This window comes from Staurois parvus, unplaced genomic scaffold, assembly GCF_062004578.1.
Source record: "Staurois parvus isolate SC_StPar_1 unplaced genomic scaffold, SC_StPar_1.0 ptg000394l, whole genome shotgun sequence".
In the NCBI taxonomy this organism is placed as follows: domain Eukaryota; kingdom Metazoa; phylum Chordata; class Amphibia; order Anura; family Ranidae; genus Staurois; species Staurois parvus.
In genome coordinates, this window is record NW_028318190.1 from 5,228,005 (window position 1) to 5,242,632 (window position 14,628).

A 14,628-nucleotide genomic window follows, 5' to 3' on the forward strand; every position below is an offset into this window, starting at 1 on the left:
AAGTAAGTGTTAATGATGCACTGTAACCTGAAGCCACCAATCAGTGAGCGGTAATGATGTGCAGTAATCATTAGGAACCAATAAGTAAGTGATAATGATGCACAGTAACCTATAGCAAACAATCAGTGCTCAGTAATGATGTGCAGTGACCTCTAGCAAGCAATCAGTGAGCAGTAAGGATGTGCGGTTCCCTCTAGCAACTAATCAGTGAGTGGTATGGATGTGCAGTAACCTATAGCACCCAGTCACGATCACTGGCTGCCTGATCTGCTGCAGTAATTGTGATTTTGAGTCTAGCTACTATTTATTGTTTGTCTTAGAGCAGATAGAGAGTGAAATTGTTTGGGGGGGGGGGGGTCCAATCAATATTAAAGACGGCCCTGACTAACTGGGGTCAACAACAGCAACCTACATTTTTCCATAGGTATGTGATGGGCTTAAAGAGAACAAGTCATCTGTGTGCATCTGTAGTAATCTGAATATCTGCTTTTGAATTATTGTAATAGTTCAGTCCTACCTCTGCAGAATTACTTGGTTTTTGTTTGTTTTCTTGTGTTCTCTTCCTGTCAAAGCAGACGTGTCTGGCTAAGTGTTAAGCCTAGTACAAACGGTCAGAAAATTGTATGAAAAAAAATGTTTTTGACAGGATTGTACGATAATCTGATTGTTAGTACACAGCTTTCATTTGAAATTTTTAGAAGGGACAAGCACAAAATGTTTTCTCATACGATACCAGATCATATGATTTTCGTTTAATCAGTACACTTTTTGTCCAAAAATACAATACAAATACAATGCAACACATTATGTCACTTCTGAATTTTTATTCATAAAAAATTTCGTAGCTTTAGCAATCTCTTCACATTCGATATGAGACTAGCATGCAAAAAAAAAATCATTCATCCGATATTCTCATCTTGTATATGGGGCCTTAGGCTGTAAAGTTTGTTGCTGATAACAGATACAGGCGTACCTTGGTTTATGAATTTAATTCGTTCTGGGGGACTTTTCATATTGCGAAAAATTTGTAAACCGAAACGCAGTTTCCTATAGGAATGCCTTGAAAGCCAATTAATCCGTTTCAGAGGTCAGAAAAAAATTTAAAAAAAGTCTTTTATCTGTTCAAAACTCTTTATAAAGTGCACTTTAAAGGCATAGTACTGTACAGGGACATGATTAAAAAAAAATTGTAAATGCATTGAAAACCAATTAATCCGTTCGTATTATGAAAAAAAAATCGTAAACCGAGGCATTATTTTCAATGGATTTTCATTTGAAAACCGAAAATTATGTTAACTGAGCTGTTTGTAAATCGAGGTGCTCCTGTATTTAAAAAGATAATGCACTATATGAGTTTTATTTTTTTTTTGCATGAGGAGCTGACACTTTTTATGAAAGGGGAAGAGGAGCACACATAAAAAATTTTTTTTGCACATGAATTGAACACTTAAATATCAACGGTGATAATCTTTGGAGGGTTGAAGAATTTAAGTGAATATATTGGTGTGCCAAGAGGTGTCTACAAAACCCCAAATGCCAAAATAATAAACTTTCTCCCCCGAAAGTCCAAATTATACAGTCCAAATCTTTTAGCGTCTAAATGTGTAAATGTCCTAAAAACCATGACTATGATAATTTTCTTGATTTCTTTTCTTACATTTAATCCTGACAGCACCTTTGTTACCTACGTATATTTTTGGAGTACAGGCATACCTCGGTTTACGAATGCCTCGGTTAACGTCATTTTTGGTTTACGAATGAAAATCCATTGAAAATAATGCCATGTAGGAAATTCATGCTATAAATTCTTATATACAGTCCAAATCTTTTAGCATCTAAATGTGCAAATGTCCTAATCGTGAATATAATTTTCTTCTTTTTCATTTCTCCAAAATGTGAGAATTCTTCTCATTCCAATAAACCTCAAAAGAAAAATTATATTTGCACATAGTGCATTATTCACAACATGATATGTTTCACAAAACTCACTTCCAACTCGTGACAAATCTTGCAAAAATTCCACCTTGTGACCACTTCTAAATAACTGTCATCCTTACTCTTAACCTATGTGAACTTGGAAACAGCTTTAATCAATTCCACTTTTAAATCACTCTGTGGTTTCACTTCTCAATCCGTCCTCAGCGTAGGAGATGCACCAGATGGTAAGAATCAACCAGCAATGAATAGATATAGGTTCCTCTTATCCCAAAGTATATATGATTTCCAATGGCATCATAACACATATCACAACAAACCAATATAGTGTAGTAGGCAATAGAAGAAATTGGACCATTTATTTAGCTAAAATTGCGCTTACAAACAAAATTCTTGTATCTCAGCATGTATTCATTCATAAAACAAAACATTGTTTTCTGAATTAATACATGCTGAGATACAAGAATTTTGTTTTGGTGCTGTCGGGATTAAATGTAAGAAAAGGAAAAGCATTGTTGATTGACAGTTTTACCCTTCTCAGTATCCCAGAGAGTGTTAGCTATCAGCCTTGTGCTCAGATAGGAGACCAGGAACCTCCACAGGGACCTTATACTGACACTTGAATGATGAAACAGCAAGTCGTCAATTAGTTTCAATAACTATGCAAGAATTAGATATTTGTTAACTTCAACACAGATATATTTAAATTAAAAGGGTATAGTGTGCAAATGAATGTTTATGCCATAAAATGTGCCTTGTTCTTTAAAAGTAATATTTAAATATTATAGACAAATATCACATTGTGCGCTCAGCCTGGCTCATTTAGCTGATATCCTGCTATGGCTCTAACTTATATTATGCCAAAACAGATATAATGGTAAATTGAGCGCAACAGCAGCAATCTACAAACATTTTCCCGCTCTCATTGAGAACAACACCAGATAACTGCAGCTACTTTAAATTCAGTGAACCAACTCATTCTGCATGTGTTGTTTTGCAAGCTTTCTGGTACTGCATTATTTTTTGATGGAGATTATAAGACCTGCTCATTAGCCCTACAGAAAATGAGTCCTCAAAATAGAAAAAACAGTTACAAACTGTAGGAATACTGACAGCAATAATAGTTTGGAGTTGTTATAATACTCTGGGTTATATTTGGTACCAAATATTTTAAGACATTTCAAATGTGTTGGTGGATTTGCCACATTAGGTTGTTTTTATTATCTAGCCTAATGTCTTAAGCCGTTCCTTACGTCCAGCACATAGGGTTTAGCTGTATCTGTAGCCAGATTCAATACATTTGTACAAACCGATAACCTTTGTATAAACCATATACAAAACTTTAAAAAAATGTTCAAGCTGTTTGAAAGCTCCTGTAGCACTACCCCTTTAGGAGTTGCTGGATGATTTTCAGGATCCCTGTTGCTCTGGACCTCTCTCTGAAAGCCCAACCCCTACTGACACCACAGTATACTTTGAACCAGATGAATCAACTTCAATAGGTACTAGTCAGAAGAAGCAGAAATACTAAAAATGGACTTTAAAAGCACAAAGACTAGATGCGCGTATAGTTAAAATCAATATTGCTTTATTTGACATTAAGTCACATATAGACCATAGTATTAAAAATCTATTTCGTAATATCCCCGCAACGAATGTCCCAGAGCCCACCATATACAGAACGAACACAATCAGTGATGAGGCATGGAAAAGACCACCAGGATGATCCTATGGGGGAGTGAGGGACATTCTGGCGTTGGAGAATTGACCCGACATGTTTCGCGACTGCTGTCGCTTCCCCTGGGGCTTCCTTATATACAAATAGCCCCTGAGGAAATGACGGCAGTCGTGAAACATGCACTTCACTGAACCTATTGGAATACAAATCATGCTTCATTAGCTTCTTTCCCAGCCACAGTGGCCAGGGAAATTGACAAAATTACTTCTGTGTTCTTGCTAGGGTAGATCAATGAATTGACGTTCACTGATCTCCCTCACCCCTACCCAGCGACACCCATGTTGTGAATCCTGGCCCTCAGATTGGATAGCAGAGCCTGAGAAATATGGCGCAGGATGCCCATTTGGGGGGGTCTGTTGAAGTGATTGGTGGCTGTACAAACTTAAGATTGGTTCCATCTGAAAATTACATATTATATACATCAGCCGAAGTAAAAGAGTTAAAAGGTACCTGGATTCAAGTTTGCAAACAGCTTCTTGCTTGAGGTTTGAAAACTTTGAAGCATAAAAGGGGCAAATCTTTCTTACTAACTGACTATTTGTAGGGCTTATAAGCAATCTATTGTCAAGCAAAATGCATGGAAAGCCAGGCACTGCCATGGGAACATGTACCAATGTGAAAATTGAACATTATCTCTCCCTACTCATAAATATGAAGTCTCCCTAAAAGCACCAACACATAATGACAATATGATTGCTGTGAGCCTGCTCATTCAAGAAAGGTTAATATGTCCTCCTTTTCTCCAAATTATTGATTCTTGGGACCAGGGGCGGACTGACAACTCATGGGGCCCCCGGGCAATAGGGGATCATGGGGCCCCTGTGTCCTTGCCCAAGAAATTCTGAAGGACCCTCTGCACACTGGTATATACCCTGTCAAGCAGACTATGCAATAAATAGGGATATTTAGTTCACACATATTGCAATACATGCTTAACCACTTCCCGACCGGCCATTGTATATAAACGGCCGGAGGGTGGCACTGCAGGGACGGGTGGCCGTTTATAAACGGCCTCCCCGCATCCTGCTTGTGCGCGCTCCCTGGGAGCGCGCTGCACCGCGATCCGGTGCCCGCTGTGTCCTCTGGACACAGTGAAACACCGATCGTCGGACGGGACCTCTGTACGAGGTCCCGATCATGTGATCACTGATTGGCCAATCAGTGATCACATACAAAGTAGTAAGCAAGATGTCACTTCTGACATCATTGCTTACTACGTGTGAAATCTGTGAATGATCACAGAGGTCACATGGTACAAGGCTATTCACAAAAGCCTTGTACCATGTGACAAGCTGTGACCAATCACAGCTCACTCAGTACTGCTCAATGAGTGCAAGAATGCACACAGAGAGAAAGAGAAATGATTGCTTTTACATCCTATATGGGTGTAAAAGCAATCAGTGTAAAAAAAAATAAAAAAATCTTCATCACCCCCCCACAAGTAGTACAGTGTCACCATGGTGACACTGTACTGCTAGGGTGACAGTATGTAAAAAAAAATAAAAAATAAAAAATAATAATATAAAAAAATAAAATAAAAATGTAAAAATTTTTTTTAAAAAATTATAATTTTTGGTTATAAACTAATTTGGATTTTTTTTTTCTACTAAAAAGATAACAGAATAAATTTTGGCTAAGATTTATGATGAAATATTATTTATATGCAAAATTGTATAAAAAAAACACTTTTTTTCAAAATTTTTGGACATTTCATTTACATAGCAAAAAAAAAATACAAATCCCAGTGGTGAATAAATACCACCAAAATAAAGCTTTATCTGTCTCAAAAAAATGGTAAAAAATTCATTTGGGTACAGTGTTGCATGACCGCGCAATTGTCATTCAAAGTGTGATAGCGCTAAAAGCTGAAAATTGCCCTGGTCAGGAAGGGGGTAAAAGTGTCCGGTCTGGAAGTGGTTAAGCTGGCCAACTGCGTCAAAGTAATCCCTCTATGGCCAGTCCTACTCTGCTCTGTCTATGCAAATGCTACTGTGGACACAATGCTGAGTGATCTATTGGCGCTTTATAAATACTGTATAATAATATAATAATATTAATAGTCTGCTTGAAAGGATATATACTGGTGTGCAGAGGGTCCTTCAGAATTTCTAGTGTTAATATGTGGTTACACCCCTTTAGCACCTGATGGATAAATGCATGCACTAGCTGTTGGGATTTGAGCACAGGTACCTCTTGTTTGTGTCCTTGCCCAAACTCAAAAAAGCCTATGAAAAAGGTACCAGGGAGATCTCATGGGGCCCCCTACTCACCCCGGGCCCTCAGGCAGTGCCCGAGTTTCCAAATGTTCAGTCCGCCCCTGCTTGGGATTCAAGTTATAGGTTGTTCCCTATTTCTTACATTGAACCTGCCAAATCTTCAGCCAGATGCTTGCATTTTGCAAATTTCATGAACCCCATTGTTTACCACTAATACAAGGTAGTGGCAAAACTAAACCTCTTCCCTAATGAAAATCTTGAACCACTTTAAACCTTTCCATCTAGTTCCACCTCAAAGTAAGCAAAAAAATGCTCCAACCTTTCTTTTATGAAAAACAAAAAAACAGTTTGTCCTTGCTAGAAGTTTTAACTGTTTCACATTTCCATACTTATTGCGATAGATTATATATAGTTCTTCGTATCCACTTTATGAAAATAAAAGTTATCCCCAAGGTTTTATCTTCAGATGAAGAAGAATGCACCTGACCATCAGGGACATCCTCACTGACTTATTTCTTCTAACAAATCAAAAGAATTCCCTGAGCAATGGATCTGGATGCTGAAACCATTTAATTGAAATGTGTCCATTATATTTGTATTCATTTGTGTTCGTTCAAAAAAAGAATTCTCTAGCTCCAAGAGGAACATCTTGAAAACAGTCCTGGCAATCCAGATGAGCATGGTCAGGTAAAGACCGTTGATAGCAAAAGCAAAGTCGACAATTAGACTTACTTTTTTTTTTTATACATGAGTTCGCTAAATTGCTAAGCAATGAACAGGACATCTGTAATAAGAATGGATACATTAATCAAAATTGTATTATCTTTTTATTAGATAAATGGGATACAAAATGTACACAACACATATTAGCATAAAAAGGTCAGTTCATTATTCCAGGTTAATTACTGTTGTGCAAAAGCATGAGATTGGCAATAAAGTCTTATCACAAACATAACATGTAAATGCTGCATAAATGTTACGATGGGTCATATACACAGAGAAAAAAATTATGGTAACATGCATGTACAGTGGATAGACTGCATAAAAACATATAACATGTGTTATTAAAGTAAACTAAAGACACTTCAAGAAGTAGCAAAATGCATGTGTAAAATCTCTCTAGTGTAACAGATTTTTTTTTTTTTACAGTTAGAGGCTTGCTAGAACCCTGGGTATGAATCAGTGAGGTTACTTCAGGTTAAGATTGGAAGGCTCTACAGGTCGGTTTTCGTATACCTCCCTCCTGCTCCTCCTCCCCCTCCCCCAGTGCCCCCCCCGAACTATACAAGGCAACATGCCTTCAACATGGGGGGGTACTTTGGGACAGTGGGGCCCCCCCCCAAAGCTCCTTGTACCCATGCTGATGGGGACAAGGGCTTCGACTCTGCTGGCAGGGGGTTATCAGAATCTGGAAGCCCCCTTTAAAAAGACAGCCCCCAGATCCCGACCCCCATGGTACCACTATCCATTCACAATAGAAAAAAGTGTAGTGTAAAAAAGACAGGAGACAGTCTTAGACAGGTCCTTTATTAAACATAGCAATTTAAAAAAATGTCCCCCAAAGTAGATCCAACATCAATCTCGATGCCCGCCACCTGAAAATAGAAAAAAAAATCAGCTACACCCTCGACACTGGCTCCTGCCATCTGACAGCTGCGCCTCGATGACAGCTCTTAAATAGGGTGATAAAGTCACATGATCATGCCCTGTGATTTGCCAAAGCATTGCACCTGACCTGTGGTCAGGTGCAATGCATTGGCCAATCACAAGGCACTGTCAGGGCGCAGTGGGAAAATAGAATTCAACGAACACACGAACGGCCCATGTTCGAGTCGAACTTACGTTCAACTCGAACATGCAGCCCATTACTAGTGGCTATCAAGATGGTCCAGCACTGCTTAGACTTTGGACAGAGTAAGTCACACTGAGGATCGGACAACTGAGGACCGGACAACTGACCTCGCTGGGATGGTAGGGAACATAATACATGTGGAAGGTGTTTTATCAAGCTTTATTGATGATTACAATGTATTTAAAATCGACCACAATTTTGCTTTAATGCTCTATCATATAACAGCAATAGAAACATCTTGTTAGGACCAAAAGAATATAATTTACCCTTGGGAATCTTTAAAACTGACTCATAGGTATTAACATGGATATTAAACACAGTTGTGGTCATATCTGGTGCCATGTAAAATAAGTATTATTATTATTATTATACAGTATTTATAAAGCGCCAATAGTTCGCTCAGCGCTGTACATTACAAAGGGGGACAGTAATGTATATCTGATATTTTATGTGTAGGGCACCCCCATAGGAGCCACTAGTTTGATAAGCCCTTTAAAACTAGTTTCTTTTTCTGCTTAGTTGGTCTACCGCCTTTGACACTTTGACTCACCCCTACTCAATAGAATGAACAACACCAGATTAGTTGGTCTACCCACTCTGACACACCCCTTATTCAATAGAATGAACAACACCAGATTAGACTGACAGTGTGTATTAGAAATAGACTGCTCATATAAAGCAAGGTAATACAAAACTGTGACCAAAATGCTATAACTCCTGTTCCTATACAGAGTACTTCTATACCAAAATTGCATACAGGGTGCAACACCAAGGGTAACTGGGCCAGGTTTCACCATACACCCCAACCAGCTTAAACTGTAACAGGCTCACTAAGACTGCAATTAGGGCAGCTTGACGAAGAATAATGTTAACCCCTGGAGGCTACACTGTTGTTAGAACACTGAAATGACCCTGCTAGGTTCAAGTTTGCCTGCAGGATCTTTCTATATAGGAAATAAAGCAATCCTCAGGTGAAAATAGTTATTTCTGCCGGCTTTGTTGGGGCCCTTACCGTGGTGCACAATGGATGATGCTTGATGACTTCCGTCTGCTCTCATTTCAAGAAGACAAACTATTGAGGAGGTGTTTGGTGAAATTATTTTGTAGAAAAACGTAAACAGTAGTAAAAATGCAATAAGTTCAGTAAGAAGTAAAGGTGGCTCTGGATTAATGGGGTAATCTTGGGTGGATAATATGGCAGTGCTCAGTGGTAGACTAAGCAGGCAGGGCAATGCCTAGGGAGCAGGAGGACAAGACATTGTTGGGCTAAAGTCTCAATTCCTGCTGTATAGGGTGTGTAATAGGTTGACCCTCTCACTGATCCTGCATTTCAGCCATGGATACCGATGGCGGAAGGACCCCTCATGGATCTATGATTGAGTTCCAGCAAACCTGCTCTGTGCTGCTGGAGATGCAGAAGAAGGCCAGCGAACCAGTTCTGTACTGCTGCAGATGCAGAAGAAGACTGGCAAACCCGCAATAGAACATTGGGGTGCTGTAGCTTAGGCTGCACTGGAAGGTGATTGCCTTGAGTGCTAAGCACTCTATATTGGGCATCTGCTTCCTTCCTCTGTCTTGCGCCAAGTGGCCCTCTCCAATCCTCCTCCCAGCCTTCATAGCTCCCTGGAAATTGTAGTTCCCTTGCCTCTATAATGCAGTGCCACCTGTACAGTGAAAATACAGCTCCCGCAGTTCTTTTTCTTAAGAGCATCTCCTCCTAATAGTCCGATGTTGACCAATCAGGAGAGGATATAAACAGTCAATAGGAACATAGCAAGCGGGCATTCCGATACTTGTTGTTTCACAATAAAAATTCTGTGAAGTTCACTTTTGCCTTATTATCCTAAAAAGGGGCACTAGTGCCAGCACCTGGCTACATACGTATTACAAAGAGGCAGGAGGTATTAGGTGGTGTCATAACAAGGGCTTTTTTCTCAGAGAATAGGTGCAGGAACTCTTCCTTTTCAAGACACCCCTTGTCTCCACCCCATTACCCACCTCTGAGCAATGTTCCTTGGTTCCACCCCCTACCCATCTCCCAGTGCCACCCTTTTTAGAGGATACAGAACCAAGAATCATTTTGTGGTGATAAGTTATTTAGAATTTGCTAATGATAACAGAAAAACAATAGACCCCCCAGCAACAATAAGTCTAACCAGCAACAATAGATTGCCCCCAGCAGCAATAGACCACCCTCAACAAAATACCCCATAGCAACAATAGATCCCAAGCAGCAACAATGGATCTCCCCTCAGCCAGCATCAATAGACTGTCCAGTAGTCATCAACAATAGACCCCTCTGTCAACAGTAGATCCCTCCCATCAACAGTAGACCCACACATCACCATAAGACCCACCCCAGCAACAATAGATCCCCCACAAAAATAGACCCCCTACAGCAAAAATAGATCCCCAGCATCCAGTATCAATAGACTCCCCAGCACAACCCAGCACCCCTTGCCATTACAGACATTCAGTGCTAGAGATGTTGGAACAGCATTCTCCCGTGTTTCAGCTGAAAAAAGCCCTGGTCATAACTATTCTTATATAATATGGTAGGTGACAGTTCTGGGTAGTTAGATCAGGAAAACGACTGTCTACTTCTAAAATTAAAGTACAACTAAAGCATCCTGTCTAAACAAGTACAAAATCCAGTAACTATGTTATCTACAAACCTCAAAAAGTAAAAAAAAAGGAGTACTTCAGCTCTTCTGACTGAGCTAAATCCTCCTTCAATTGTGTCCTATACTCTCCCCTACAGACATTCTAGCTCACAGTGGCAGTGCTGCCAGTTCAGAAAGAGGTGGGCAGGGCTTGGTGTGGTCAGGTCAGTGGTGTATTTAGGTTTTGTGCTGCCCTAGGCAACAAAAAATTCGGACACCCCCCCCCCCACCCCTTCCCGGCGGAGAGAGCATGACACCAAAGACAGAGAAAAAGATACTCACCTTCACAGCTCTGGACATCCCCAGGAACGACAATCTGCTCTGCATACACCATCAAGAAGCCTGCAGCCTCTCTCAGATTCAACATGGTCCTCATACTGCATATGTCCCTTCTTCTAGGGGGCAGTGCTGCCCCCTAAAAAATGCTGCCCTAGGCAATTGCCTTGTTTGCCTTGTGGTAAATGTGCCTCTGGGTCAGGTGCTGATGAGCAATCTACGGGCTTGAGAACCAGCTGTGGCAATGCTCTGTGTGCAGCCTCTGTAATACGTTTTCATCTGGCTGTAATGCAAGCAGACAAAGCCTACATAAATGCGTTGACTCTGCTGTGAATACATGAGCAGTGCAGCATTGTTACCACACCATCATGAGAAGCTGCATTAGGTGGACTTCACTGTCAGATTCATCGAGTATTTGTGGGGCTTTGCAGGGTACTAAGAGAAAACTGTAAGTGTAGATGTTCTTATAATTACATGGTCCAGCACATATTGTTTAATGGTAGGAAACAGTTCTACTCAGTGGTGTCACTAGGGTTGGTGTTCACCTGGTGCAATAAAACATGATGTCACCCCCCCCAATAACTTTTTTCCCATGCAACACTGCATCTAATGGCAATAGAATAAGTGGGCTGCCATATTGCATTACATGGGAATGGTTTGCTCTGCATTTCTAATGTGAACTGGTCTTTAGTGCCTGGTCATACCGGTGCGATTTGCGCATTGAAATCGCATCTAATGAATGTGAATGTCAGTGTCTTAACACGTGCGATTTGCTGCAGCGCGATTTCTAAAGTAGTTTTTGTATTACTTTTTCTGCAGTTTTGTTGCAATTTCACATACATAGAATATAATGGAAATTGCACTGCAAATTGCAAGAAATCATTGAGAATCTTCACAAGTAGCAATAAAGTCTTCAGAAATCGTGCTGAAATGGCACACAAATCTATCTTAAATTGCAGCGGTGTGACAGGTGACTTAAGGTGCTCAGTTATTTCTGGTTTTCAACAAACATTTGTCAGTTTCTCAGACTTGGAGTACTTTTGTACTCCAGTATTGAAATTTCACTGTTTCTTAAATGGGGGTATTTGAATGGTGTGCTGCACTTTATTGGATATAATAAAGAGTGTTACTTTTTCAGTTGTTGTCTGGACGTCCCCCTCATTACTTTGTTGGGATACTAAACATTAAAGTGGAACTGACGTTCCACTGTAAGAAACAGCGAGCAGGTTCCCTGGGTGAATCTCTCCGCAGCTCTTTCCCTTTTCGTTGGGCCACAGATCGGATCTCCTATCTGGGTGTGTATCTTATGCAGGCCATAGATGGGTCGAAAATCGGCCGATTTTTCGGCCGAAAATAAAATCGGCCGATTTTCGGATCATTAGTGGGCGATTTGGTCGGCCGTTTTTTGGTATTTTGGCCGTTTTTTTTTTCCGGTAAAGTTGGAAAAAAATCGGCCGATTTTCGCGGCAATAATGGGCAAATCGGCCGATTTTTTACCGATAAAAAATCTGCGCATGAGCAGTGACCTGCAAGAGGAAGACAAAAAGAAGAAAAAGAAGAAGAGGGTGAAGATGATGAAGAGGAAGAAGAAGTAGAAGAAGAAGAAGAAGAGGATGATGATGATGAAGAGGAAGAAGAAGTAGAAGAAGAGGATGATGATGATGAAGAGGAAGAAGAAGTAGAAGAAGAGGACGATGATGAAGAGGAAGAAGTAGAAGAAGAAGAAGAGGATGATGATGAAGAGGAAGAAGAAGTAGAAGAGGATGATGATGAAGAGGAAGAAGAAGTAGAAGAAGAAGAAGAGGATGATGATGATGATGAAGAAGAAGTAGAAGAAGAGGATGATGATGATGAAGAGGAAGAATAAGTAGAAGAAGAAGAAGAAGAGGATGATGATGAAGAGGAAGAAGAAGTAGAAGAAGAAGAAGAGGATGATGATGATGAAGAGGAAGAAGTAGAAGAAGAAGAGGATGAAGATGATGAAGAGGAAGAAGAAGTAGAAGAAGAAGAAAAGGATGAAGATGATGAAGAGGAAGAAGAAGTAGAAGAAGAAGAAGAGGATGATGATGATGAAGAGGAAGAAGAAGTAGAAGAAGAGGATGATGATGATGAAGAGGAAGCAGAAGTAGTAGAAGAAGAAGAAGAAGAAGAAGAAGAAGAAGAGGATGATGATGATGATGAAGAGGAAGAAGAAGAAGAAGAAGAGGATGATGATGATGATGAAGAGGAAGAATAAGTAGAAGAAGAAGAGGATGAAGATGATGAAGAGGAAGAAGAAGTAGAAGAAGAAGAAGAAGAGGATGATGATGATGAAGAGGAAGAGTAGAAGAAGTAGAAGAAGAGGATGATGATGAAGAGGAAGAAGAAGTAGAAGAAGAAGAAGAAGAGGATAAAGATGATGAAGAGGAAGAAGAAGTAGAAGAAGAAGAGGATGATGATGATGATGATGATGAAGAGGAAGAAGAAGTAGAAGAAGAAGAAGAAAAGGATGAAGATGATGAAGAGGAAGAAGAAATAGAAGAAGAGGATGACGATGATGAAGAAGAGGAAGAAGAAGTAGAAGAAGAGGATGATGATGATGAAGAGAAAGAAGAAGTAGAAGAAGTAGAAGAAGAGGATGATGATGATGAAGAGGAAGAAGAAGAGGATGATGATGACGAAGAAGAAGAGGATGATGATGAAAAAGAAGAAGAAGAGGATGATGATGAAGAAGAAGAAGAAGAGGAGGATGATGAAGCAGGAGAAGAAGAAGAAGAATGAAAAATTAGAGGAATTCCAGTACGGCAAAAAGTGTCCCTGCAGAGAGCTCCACTATTTCTTTGACAGTTCTCTGACAGTTCCTTGACATTTACAGAGGTTGCAACATTGTATCTATTTGTTTCCGAATAAAAACATCTGTATCCTAAATGGAAACAAATAGATACAATGTTGCAACCTCTGTAAATGTCAAGGAACTGTCAGAGAACTGTCAAAGAAATAGCAGAGCTCTCTGCAGGGACACTTTTTGCCGGCTCTAGACGGGATGAAGATCGGCCGATTTTTTTACCATTGATGGTAACGTCGGCCGCTTGAACTACCAATTTTTCATTTTTTAAAAGAAAAATCTGCCGTTTTTCTCCCCATCTATGGCCTGCATTACTCCCAGCTATTCGAGATTATTTGCAGTTAATTACCCACCTGTCAGGGTCCTGTCCACAGCAGACGTTCTGGCATTTCTGCCAATACTCTACATGGTCGCAGAAGGACACATCAGCCTCAGTCTGGTGCCAGACGGCCTTTATAAGGAGGCTCATCACTTCCTCTGGTTGCTGGATGATCTCTAGCTCCCCGTGGTTTGTGCCTGTGCCTTGATGTCCTGATTCCAACCCGGCTTGTTCTTGGACCTGTCTGCTCTACTGACCCCCTGATCTGACCTCGGCTATCCCACCTGACCACGTCTGTTCTGTCTTCCACCCGGTACCTGACCTTTGCTCGAACTGACTAACCCGCAAACATCCAAATCCCGGAAGGCTTGCACACCACGCACAGGCGCCTCCAGTCTGCAGACCTATTCCCGTGCACCAGCTGTGCTTCTGAGTGGACCACCAACCAGCACTCCTACAGGTGACCTGTGCAACTTTGGGCCTGATTCCCACTGTCCCACTCTCAGGGGAGTCTGGAACTTAGCCGCAAGGGAAGCCCTCTCTCCATTGGCCTCCATCACCAGGTACGTGATACCACCATGTGTGTCACGCCTCTCTACTTTATTAAAAATCTGGTATGGATACCCTATCTCATTTTTAGACAGTAAAGATGAATGTTTTGCCGAAATTATGGTACTTGTTTTGAGCTCTCCCAATCTTGGTCTCGATAACTTTTCTAGATCGTTTTCAACGTGTGATTAATAATTTTATTTGGCGTAACAAACGTTCTCGTTTCACTTCTTCAATTCTTTATCAATCGCAAAGG

At 40.5% G+C, this 14,628-nt stretch overlaps 1 long non-coding RNA gene across 2 annotated transcripts in view; it reads right to left on the reverse strand.

Annotated features, from left to right (window-relative positions):
• Positions 1-7,383: 7,383 nt before the first annotated feature.
• The window catches only part of LOC149455433 (uncharacterized), a 28,688-nt gene continuing 21,443 nt past the window's right edge, over positions 7,384-14,628 (reverse strand). For both annotated transcript variants that reach the window (XR_016314063.1, XR_016314064.1), the window contains exon 3: positions 7,384-7,484. This is a non-coding gene — a long non-coding RNA (uncharacterized LOC149455433). The remainder of the gene's footprint in view (positions 7,485-14,628) is intronic.